Source organism: Lepus europaeus, chromosome 11 (genome assembly GCF_033115175.1).
Source record: "Lepus europaeus isolate LE1 chromosome 11, mLepTim1.pri, whole genome shotgun sequence".
NCBI classification, from domain to species: Eukaryota; Metazoa; Chordata; class Mammalia; order Lagomorpha; family Leporidae; genus Lepus; species Lepus europaeus.
The window spans coordinates 47,617,510-47,630,300 of NC_084837.1; positions in this window are offsets into that span (position 1 = coordinate 47,617,510).

A 12,791-nucleotide genomic window follows, 5' to 3' on the forward strand; every position below is an offset into this window, starting at 1 on the left:
ATTAACTGTAAAGATGGTGAAGTATGATAGGAACAATGATAAAACCAACAAAGCGAGGAAAGCTACATTAAGTTCTGAGAAATAAACAAATATAATCCATTGTAAGTCAACACCAAACTATCTTTTTCTGATAAATCAGGATGATTCTATAGATCTGACAGCATATGAGCCAGAAATTCTAAGTCAATCAATAATGAGTGGAATGAGAATGTGGAGAAGTTGGAATGCACATTACACATTAGTGGGCACTGAAGATGATGCCACTGCTTTTGAACAAAGTCAAATAGTTTCTCAATGGGCTAAACAGAGATTTCCACTTTAACTAGCAATTCTACTCCTAGGTAAATACCTAAGAGGATTGAAAACATATGTCCACACAAAAACATGTGCACAAATGCTTATAGCAGTGTAATTCATAATAGCCAAAAGACAGAAATGACTCAATGTCTACCCAACTTGCAAATATATTTTTAAAAATGTGCTATATCCATACAACAGCATATTATTTGGCCATAGAAAGAATTAAGTTCTGGTACATTCTACAATGTAAATGAACCTTGGGAATACCATGCTATGTGAAAGAATCCAGCTAAAAAAGTCTATGTATTGGTCAGCGCCGTGGCTCAATAGGCTAATCCTCTGCCTTGTGGCACCGGCACACCAGGTTCTAGTCCCAGTCGGGGTGCCGGATTCTGTCCCGGTTGCCCCTCTTCCAGGCCAGCTCTCTTCTGTGGCCAGGGAGTGCAGTGGAGGATGGCCCAAGTGCTTGGGCCCTGCACCCGCATGAGAGACCAGGAGAAGCACCTGGCTCCTGGCTTCGGATCAGCGCGGTGCGCCGGCCACAGCGCGCTGGCCACGGCGGCCATTGGAGGGTGAACCAATGGCAAAGGAAGACCTTTCTCTCTGTCTCTCTCTCTCACTGTCCACTCTGCCTGTCAAAAAAAAAAGTCTATGTATTATATAATTCCATTAATATGGAATTCCATAAAAATAAAATTTATGAAAAGGGCAATTGCTTAAAACTGAGGAGGGTTATGCCATAACCAATCACAGCCTGTTGCCAGGCAGTATCCGAAGGCATCCAATCATAGCCTATTGCCAAGCAGGCTCTGTTGCCAGGTGGGTTTCAAAGCCATTCCTGAGTAACTGATGCTCGCTTGCCAGCAGCCATCTTGGCATGGTCTTCTCTTTCTACCACAGAGGGATACGAGGGGAAATGGCATGATAATTAAAGGGGATGAGAACTGAGGAGATGGAGTAAAAAAAAGGTCCTCTCTTGCATAAGAAATATCATGAATAGACAAATCACTAAAGTAATTTAGTAATTACAATTTGATTTTGCTTTGCCCTATTGTTGGTATTTTTCTAACTACATGGAGCTCAAGTAGAACAGTAGCACTCTATCAAGAACTAACATTTTTCCAATTGTGACATTGAGAATAACCAAAATTTATTTTAAAAGTTTATTTCAGAATGGATTTAAGTTTATAAAACTAATACTGTGAAGTGGGAATACAGAGTACCCTTATAGCCATCACCCTTTATCCTCTACTATTAAAACATCATTAAATCCTTATGAAACCTTTTTTCCATGTTTGAATTGCACTTACTCCTATTGTTTATTTTTGCTTCTGTACTCTAGCATATTACTCTTTCATTTCTGTGTGCAATGTTACCACATATTTAGCTGTTGATAATATTGTTGGGCCGGTGCTGTAGCTCACTTGGTTAATCCTCCGCCTGCAGCGCAAGCATCCCATATGGCGTGGGGTTCTAGTTCCAGTTGCTCCTCAACCAGTCCAGCTCTCTGCCGTGGCCCAGGAAGGCAGTGGAGGATGGCCCAAGTGCTTGGGCCTTGCACCCTCATGGGAGACCAGGAAGAAACACCTGGATCCAGCTTCAGATCGGTACAGCACCGGCCGTAGCAGCCGTTTGGGAAGTGAACCAATGGAAGGAAGACCTTTTTCTCTGACTCTCCCTCTCACTGTCTGTAACTCTACCTGTCAAATAAAAAAAGAAGAGAAGAGAAGAGAAGAGAAGAGAAGAGAAGAGAAGAGAAGAGAAGAGAAGAGAAGAGAAGAGAAGAGAAGATCGTCTATTTACTAACACAAAATCCTTAGGCCAGAAATCCATGCAGACATTGGATGGACTCTCTGCTTAGGATCTTATATGGCCAACATCAAGATAGCAGGCAGGCTGGACTCTCATGGAGGAATCCACTGCTAATCTCACTTGGGTTGTTGGTTGGATTCAGTTCCTTGCCTAGGACTCCTTTTCCTTGCTGGCTGGTCCTTACACATTGCCCCCTCCATTTTCAAAACCTCCAACACAACAAACAACATATAACTTCTTACTCTTTGAATCTTTCTGATTTTTCTTTTTTGTCACCAGCCAGAGAAAACGAGCTCTCTGCTCTTAAAGGATTCATGTGGTCAAGTTTGGTTCATCACTATCACACCTCTTTTAATTAGCTCAAAATCAGTTGATCTATAACTTTACCTCTGAAAAATCCCCTTTATAATGTAGGATAACATAGTCATTGTGTGCTATCTCATTAGATTCACAATCTCAGGGAATAGGGCAGGAAATCTAGGAGGACTAGATAAGAATTTAACCTACTCAACCTGGGTTACATGTAGAGATTTCTGTGGACAAGTAACTTCAGAAATACTGTCTAAGCATTGTTAAATAAATTTTTATATCTACATAGCATCCTCAAATGCTTAACCAGATAATCCTCATGTTCAGTAAGAGAGTTCTTTATGCTATTTATTTTCAAGTTGCATACCACGGATCATTGTACACTCATCACAGGAAAATGAAACTAAACAGAAATATTAGAACCAATCACAAGATGTTAAAGGTGTTTTTGTGATTTTTTTGTTTTACTTATTATGCACGCACATACATGTACGCATGTATTGCAACATATATGTTGGACAGTGTTCTAACAATTCTAACAAAATAAACATATTTTATTTGTATTTACTTGATAATAAGAGCTGGAGGAGAGGGAGGAAGGGGAATCTCTTTCTGCTGGTTCACTACCCACATGCCCACAACAGCTACAAGTGGGAAAGGAAAAAGCCAGGGATAGGAACCCAATCCAGGCCTTCCATGGGTAGAAGAAACCAAATAACCTGAGTTTTCACCTCTGCCTTCCAGGGTGCACATGAGTCAGAAGATAGAACCAAGAGAAAACCTGGAATTCAATTCCAGATACTGGGATATGAGAGAAAGTGATCGCAAGTGGTGTCTTAACACTATGCCAAATGCCCTCACCCACAGTTTACTTTAAAATGGTAATCCTTACTAATAAAAAAGAGAGACACAGAGAACCATGCTGAATGTGAAGACAGCAAGTGAACTGCAGAACCGGGAATATGAACACAGGTACAGCCTGGGTTTCTAAACTCTAATCTTTATCAGTGCTTTCAAACACTGCACTAATGCTAAATATTTTGCTCTTCTTTCTTTATATTTGATAAATAACCTTCTGTGTAATGTTTCCCAGATGTAGATTGCAGTGAAATCTTTACTGAAACTGAATATGGAGTTCATCACATTTCTTGGAAAACACTGCATTACAGGATTTTCTGTTTATGGATATGGGAAAATAAAAAGGTGAATCGTACACAGATGTTCATTTTCTAAATCAACTTCAGCAAATTAAAAATCCAATCTATAATATTCACTTATTGCAGAATATTTTAAATGCACCTTTAAGTGGCTTCTATTTTTAAAGGTATATCATAAGGAAAACTGAGATTGAGATAGCCTTTACCAGCTATTAAGACTTATAAAGCAATTCTGGAATGCACTGAAGTAAAGAAAATTTCAATTCCCAGATTCAATTATACTCATGGAAGCAGGAGTAAAAGTATTAAATATATAGCACAATAAATCAAGTAGCATGTAGAAGCAATGCACTAAATTACAGCAATATTAAAAGAACACCAAAATGTAGAATAAAAAATAAAAATGGGAAAAATCTAAATTAGTATAACATTTTGATAAAAAGGAAGAACATAAAGAAATCAAATAGACAAATAGAAATGCAACTATAATTTTTTTCCAAAATATATACATATTTACAATCTGATGGATACATTTAAGGGTTTAAAAATATTTAAAATACTGAAGGCACTACCAGAGTGATTCACAAACTTTATCATGCTTTTGCCCATATGATTCGTCCATGAAATTTATCAAATCCTGGACCTCTCTAGGAAACTCTCCATCTAACAGATGTTCACTCCCAGGGGAACGCTGGCTATTTCCTCCTGTCTCCAGCTTGTCCTTTACCTGCATACCTACTGCCATTGATTATTTAATTCATTAATTAAGTGCAAGATTATTTGTTGCTCCACTCTATGTACCTGACATGTGTGTTCTTTAGAAAGTCTTCCATGTGAAGCACAGGTCATTTTCTTTTCCATATGTTACCTACAAATAAGCAATCATTTCTCCTAGGAGTAAGACATCAAGTCTTTGTCCAGGAAAGTGACTTTCCACAATAACACAGTTTTTTTTTAGGAGTTCAAATAGTAACTTTCAAAACATCTTTCCATTTACATGAATTCTGTTAAATACAATGTAAATATCAGATTCTTGGGGATTGAAAAATAAAATTTGGGAATTTGTGAATATTTTACTTTTACCAAAAGAAAAACTATGAATATTCATGAGAATTAACGTCAAATGTCTATATCTTTTCAAAGTATTGTTCATAATAAAATTTCCTAAATGTATTATTAGAATTCATTTATGTAAAGCATTATATGCAAATAGTTTAGCCAAAATAATACAATAACAAACGAGAATTTTCAGTATAAAAAGCAAAAAGATAGTAGGCATAATGACATCTAATATTTCTGTCATTCACTTATTATAATAATAAACAATATTTCAATTCTTGCTATGCCAAATTTTGAGGAGTTTACTCTGTTTCTTGACAGCAGTCATATGAAAAATTCTTATTGAACTTGCAGCTAAGAGAAAAGCTAAAAAAATACTGAATAGATGGGCCACAGGGCAACACAGTTCAATGAGGTAATTCAAATTTCAGAACAAATGCCTACTCAGAGGTACAAAGTTTATTCACTGCAATGCGAAGGGTATAATATTTTGTCAGCTTCCAGTTTAGCTCTTAAGCATGAAAGCATTCTAACTTTCTTAAAGCATTAAGCTGTATCATCCATCCAAATGCAAATGTAGTGGTCTCAAAAGGATGAAAGTTTAAACAATAAATGTATGCTTAAATATACTCTGGGGAATAAATAAAAATATAAATCTTAGCACAGTTAAAATCTAAAAGACTTATTGCAGGCATACATACGACTGCTTACCTTGCAGAAGCTGAGTTAGCCATGAGGTAGCCTCAGCCTCTATGAGGCTATAATAACTCACTACAAGTCTGTATCCTAGTCTACATATGAATGTATTCTCCTACATAGAAATTATGGACAATAGCTTCAAGACAGTTCATTTATTGAGTCAAATAAAGTTATTAGCAATATTTCAAAAATAAATATAATTTGGTACCCCAGGGAATAGATGTGTTGAGTATGCTGCCTTGCAAGACCTTGGATTAATATCCATTTCAGTTGATAAGCTTCAGAAACAAATCATGTTTTCATCAATACTTTCCTTAATTAACTCTCGTACATTTTGTCCATCTATTCAGATAGACTGTGCAGTGCTATCCTGTAAATTGACTGAAGAGAAGGACAATTGATTGAGACTCAGAGAAACAATCTTCCTTGAGACAAAAGAATTTATAGACCAAGAAATCAAAAAAGCCTAAAGTATTCCAGATATTTTAGCACAAATTCAAATAAAAAGTTAGCAATTATTCACGAAGAATTACTGAGATTCAGCAAGGAGTCGTTTTAGTGGCTACTTCCAGCAGCATTATTTACAGCCAAATTTCTCTAAGGACTAATCTATCTCAATTTTCTCTTTTTCCCTTTCTTGCCATATATCCTTTACTCTTGAAATTCTAACAGAATTTTAACTATTCTCTGGAAGCTTAATGATAATTTATTCATCAACTCAAATATACTGCTTTGTCATCACTTTTCTCCATAACATTTGAGCTTCTTCTGAAGACTCTCCTCCCAACTACAACTGCCTGATGCTGATCATTTCCTAATCTACTCCAAGTTTCTACAAGTGTTTCTTCTCTGGCTTCCTTCCTGGCTCCTGTCCCTTGATCTACCTTTTAAAATGTGTGTTCTCATTATTATTCACCTTTCTCCTCCTCTTTTCTTATTTTTTCTATCAGTTATTTGTCACCAAATTCCAGTCAGTCTGGGTCCTATGTTACTTCTTCATCCTCAATTCTGACTACTTATTTCCTTAGTCTACAGTGAGACTACAACAAAATCTCAAAAGCTATAGTCAGAAAGCTTAACCTGTCAAATTTTTAGTTGAAAATACTTTCCTGGGAGCAGCATTGTGGTACAGTGCATTAAGCCACCACTTGCAACACTGGCATCCCATATCAGAGCACTGATTTGAGTTCTGGTTCCTTCACTTCTGATCCAGTTTCCTGAAATTATAACTGGGAAAGCAGTGGAATCACTCTCAAGTGCTTGGCTCCCTGCCACCCATGTAGGAGACACTGCTAGTGTTCCTAGCTTTGGTCTGTATCAGCGCTCGTCATTGTGGCAATTGAGGAGTGAACCAGTGGATGGAAGATCTGTCTCTCTTTCTCTGTCTGTCTCTCTTTCTGTATGTATGTGTATGTGCCCTTCCCTCTTTCAAATAAATAAAAAAAGAATCTTTTAAAAATACTTTACCTATTTAATTTCCTCTTTTAGTTAGTGAATTGACCATTTCCCCATTTGTCTGAGCTTTAAACTTAAGTACTTCATTTATGTTTTACTTCATAGATTATGCACATCACCTCTAGTCATTTGGGGAAAACAACACTGATTCACCAACTAAGTATTCCACATTTATTTCATATACACAATTTCACTAGTATTGCTATCATTCCCTCCTGCCTGCTACACTGCTTCCTTAGGTTTTGTTGACATTGCATAAATAGCTCACATTTATTCAAATATGCTTTATAAAACCTTTCAATGTCTTCTTGATCCTGTTTTTCCCACTTTGGAACACATAACTTAAACACATTAATCTTCTTTTAATTTCCAAGATCTTGAAGAAGTGGATATAAACTTCTAAATGGAACTGTGATTGTTATCTCTGGGGGAAATATGTAATCGTGCAAAAAATATAAGTAGTTTAGGATTAAAGATAGCTTCATAATATAAGAGCATTTATCATGCTGCATCTCACTTGAAAGTCCTATCCCTAGGTTCAGTCAGTCAGTCATTTAATCAGCAATATTTGCTGAGTACTTCTTCTGTGCAGGGCACTGCTGTAGGCACTGGGTACATATTAATAAACAAAACACAGCCTTCCTGCATTAATGCTGCTTACATTCTGTAAGAATTAGGAGAGTAGACAAAAAGCAAACAGGATAGAGCTTACCTATAAAGTCCTATGTGCCACCAGACTCAAGCATAGGGGTCCAAAATGACAATTTACTGCAGAATCCAGAAAGAAACTTCAGTAATGGACTCAGTAACTACATATTGAAGAACAACACTTCTTTAATTTCAGCATTACACAATTTAACGCAGTGGAACATGAGTTAAAACAATAGCTAGAGCTATGGAAACATAGCCTGTACTCTGGGTGCAACCTTTATGCAATTACAGAGTGAAAGACAAGTAGGTTTCAACTGTTGGTATAAATTTTGATGCAATCAAGTTACCATCCTAGAGCAGGCATTAAAAAATTATCAACTAGAGAAAAACCACGTTCTACTAGAATAACTTGTGCTTTGATCACACCTGTTTGATATTTCTCCCAATTCCTTAATGGGTGTATTAGTCAGAGTTCTCCAGAGGAACAGAACTAGAAGGAGGAATATAGATGTATAGATGTATGATTTATTATGAGGAATTAGCTCTTGCAATTACAGAGACTGACAAGTCCCAAGATCTGCAATCAGCAAACTGGAGACTCATTAGAGCTGATGATGTAGTTCTACTTCCAAGGCCAGAAACAAACAAAAAATGACATCCCTGCTCAAAGGCAGTCAGGTAGATTGAACCTCCACTTTACTGGTCAGACTTTGTTCTGTCCAGGGGCATCGTTGATTAAACGAGGCCCACCGACATTAAGGTCTAACTTATTCAGTCTAACTTTTCAAATGTTAACCTCATCCAAAAACACTGTCGCAGACACGATCAGAATAATATTTGACCAAATGTCTGGACTAGACAAGCTGACACACCATAAGATTAACCATCACAGTGAAAAAATGTGAATGATTGCAACAATTACACCAAGTTTTTCTCTCTCCCTCTCTCTCTCTCTCTCTCCCTATATATTTCTCTCCCCCTTTCTCTCTCACTCTTTGCATGTATATAATTCTGCATTTATACCGCTACCCATTTATCATTCTATCAATCATTATGACCAATTATGTTGATTCAGATAGTATCAATTAATACTTTTAATTGTAAACCCTGTATTAACAGAACACCTTCCACTATTAATATTCAATAATGAGGCAAAGAGACCATAGCCTGCAGTTGCCTACAAGGAGTAACAGAGGTATTTCCTCTTAGACTGACTTTTATGGTTGATTTTCTAGTAAGAAAGTCTAATTCTTAGACTTTATTGCATATATTCATCACTTGTTATTTGACCTATTTCTCTATACAGCCAAAGTCAGCCTTTTTGAATGTAGCTCACACTGTGCTATCAGGTTAGTCTTCCTAAAGGACTCTTCCACCACATCACTGCGTGTGCAAAAGCCTTTCATATTTCTCAACTGGCTACAGAACAGGGTTTATATTAATGATATAACCTACTACAAAATCTTGAAATATAATATTATCTAGTCAAAACAAAGTACTTGTCTTTCCTCATTTCTATATTGCTCATTCTATTCTCTTTTTTCTACAAGATAGCTCTGTCTCTCCCAACTTTATACACTGAAAATCAGTCATACCCTTAGGCTTTAATGCAAATGTTATTTCATCTGTGATGTTTCCATTACTCAAAATAAGCTATTTAATTTTACATAAAACAATATTTCTGTACTTTTGGTATGTAGCACTCTCTCCTTGAACCGACCTTCTAAAATTGGAGGCCCCAGGATTCAATCTTTGATTCTCTCTTCGTTATCTGCACCCACTTCTTTCATCCAATCCCTTAGCTTTAAATACATTCTCTCTACCAGTGATTAATAATTTGATTTATTCTACCCAGCCTTCTCTTTAATGTCTCAGACATATGTTATCAACTGCCTGCTTGATATCTGCCCCAGAATGTTTAAAAGACTTTTCAAATGTAGCATGCCCAAAACTCAAGTCATGACTTTCACCCAAAATTGCTCTTCCAACCTTGGGAATGAAAACAATTAGACCAAAAATCTGTAAAATTGCTTATATGTCTCTCTCATACAAATCTCATCCAATCAGTAAACCCTTTTGATTCTATGTTCAAATTTTATTCGCAAACGATTTTGCATTAATTTCACTATTATTACCTTGTTTATCTACTATTGTCTCCTTGGATGGATTTTTGCAATACCTTTCTACCCAATCTCAATTTTATTCTTACCATTTTTAATACAGAAGCCTATAGTCTACAAAGACTTACGTGACATGTCATTCCCATTTCCTCTCAAATCTCATGGTTTACCCCTCTCTGCCTGGTTCACTTTGCTCAAGCTACGCTAGTCTTGATATTCCTCATATACCCCGGGCAAACTCCTGCTATGAGGATTTTCAGTGACTGATTAATCTTCCTGGAATTTTCTTCCATATATTCTCATGACTAACTTTTTCATTTCTATCAAGTCTTTGCATAAATACTACTCTTTCATGAGATCTACTCTGACCATTCTCTAAACACTTGTTTACTTCTATCTGTTCTATTTTTTTCTTGGTACTTATTACCTTCTAATATACTACATAAGTTATCTATATATATCTTTCCACCTCTTCACTGGAACATAAGACCTACAATAGCATGGGGCCAGCACTGTGGCTTACCTGGTACCAGCATCCTATATGGGCATCGGTTCATGTCCTGGCTGCTCCTCTTCCAATCCAGCTCTCTGCTATAGCCTGGGAAAGCAATGGAAGATGACCCAAGCCCTTGGGCCCCTGCACCTGTGTGGGAGACCCAGAAGAAGCTCCTGGCTCCTGGCTCCTGGCTTTGGATTGGCACAGCTCAGGCCATTGCAGCCATTTGAGGAGTGAACCAGTGGATGGAAGACATTCTCTCTCTCTCTCTCTCTCTCTCTCTCTCTTTATCTCTGTAACTTTGTCTTTCAAATAAATACAATAAATATTTTTTTTAAAAAGTATCTACAATAGCTGGTGTTTTAATGTTTTGATCACGGAAGTTCCTCAAGTTCCTAGATCATTATTGAAATAAAAATATCATCACCCCCTTTAAGCTATTCCATAATTATAAATGTAAGCAAATAATTTGTGCATTTTTTATTTCTTTTTTTCAGTTTGCCATCTCCTTTAGGAGAAATCAGTATTTGATCTCTCTTTGTTAACTACATCTCCATTTACAATATTCAGCATTTTGTTTCATATATGAGGTAAGTCTTAATATCATTGTGGTAAAAATACTATTAATTCAAACAAGTTAATTTTTTTCACATTTTCACAGAGTAAATTGATTTGAGTACATAAGTATTCGCTTCAGTATTTGTATATAAAATTGAAGTCAGCAAACTGGAAAGCCATTAGCATCTACCTGCTTCTCTGTGAAAACACAGAGTTGTTCATCTCTGTTTCTCTGCATATTTGTTTCATTTTTATCTGTTTCTGAGCCTCTGTTTCTCCACTTCTCTTTGGTCCCCACATTTAATGGCTTCTTCATACTCATAACAAGGAAACTGCTTTATACTCATAGTAGGAAGCCATGCACAGCTTCCTACTTTGAGCCTCCCTTAAAGAACACGACCCATTTCAGTTACAGGGGCTTTGGCCTGGTTAATAAAAGCCATAAAAATTTAACCTGTCGAATTTTCTTCCCATCTTTTCCTGACCATTTAAGTAGCCCTCAACATAGCTCCGAATCTTCTACATCAGGAAACCTGCCTAATTCAGCAGGCTGCCAGTGGAGCAACCAAGCTCACTCAAGCAAATAATAAAAAGAATCTTGACTAGGTTGAAGGATTCATTCTGACTAATTAAATCGATTCCTTTGTCCCATTCATCATTCATTCTTTTTAAATAGCTATGCCAATTTACTTTGTCTTACTCTAAGATTTATAACCTTACATGTTTATAGTGGAAAAGAAACAGAAAGGCAAGGAAAAAAGAAAGTTTCAAGTTCAACAGGCAAAAAATATATCAAATTTTACTTACAGCAATGTGAAATTTTAGGCAAGATATCCCGAGTTACCATTTTTAAAATGTCACTGTGTACTAGATCTTCCCCTTTTCTACTCATCCAAGGATTCATTTTCTTTTCATTACCTCCAGTTGTCAAAATGATATCAGATCCAAACTTTCCTTATAAGCCCTGGGGAAATGACATTATTTAAGAAAACTACAATAAAATTTTGAGGACAATGATTTGCTTTTTTTGATATTTCAATTTCTTCTCTTCATTTACTTCTTCTAGTGAAAAATGTTTTAAAAATACAGGCACTAATAGAGAAAATGATATTAGTTGGCACTTGTCATCAGGTTTTTGAACATTCTGTTCCAATTGATACAGTTTTAAAACACAGTTGTATATAATTTGACATTCCTTTTATTGAGCTGGTAGAGCCACAGGCTCCTCACCTTAATCCAGGCAAGGTTGTAACTGCTTTGACCAGTAGAATGTGCTGCGGGACTTTCAAAGCAAGATCCTAACAAATATCCATGCAGCTTCCTTTTTTTTTTTTTTAACTGGAACAGTTGCTCTTGGAGGCCTCACCCACCTTTTAGAGCTGCCAAGGTGGGATATGAGCAAAGAAACCATCCTAAAAAAGTATACTTCAGTGCAAACAGTTTTAACCTTTGGTCTTTGAAATCACCTCTACTAACTGAGATTCCATGAGCATAGTAAAGTTGTCCTACTTTTGCAGTTCCAAGTACTCTGGTGGTTTGCTACACAGGAATAAGTAACTGTAACACATCCCAAAGCATTGTTCTTTTGATTTCTAAATAGCTTCTATACTAAAAAATATTTATAGTCAGTTATCATTTGTAAATGATTTGATAACTTTTGCAGTGAGGTGCTAACAAGTGATCACCCATGATAAGCCACTGAGCCTCCAGCTTCTTCATTATAAAGTAGGAGTATGTGCTTAGTAATCTCTTAAATTCCTTTCATTCTGGGCTACTTTAATGCACATGAGATGTGCTTTAACTTAGAATAATGAGGTATGCATTGTGGCACTTTGGGAGTCATAACTCGATTTCCAATTATTTATCTTGGAGTTTCTCAAATATATTATTAGGTTTGCATCCTCCTCAGTTTGCTCCAGGATTAACTGCAATCTATGTGGACTCAATATTTCTTAAAAGGGAAATAGACCTCTATGTCTCTTTAATTATTTTTAATTAAAGTGTATGATTTCTTTAGATGAATATCTATACTTTCCTTTTCTACAATAATGCCGAGACGTACTCTGAGGACCATACTAACACCATTAGATGGGTGGAATGTTAGACTGGAAATCATTCTAGCTATTTGTTTTATAAGGCAAATAAAAATGTGCAGGAAGTTTCCTAAGCATCCTA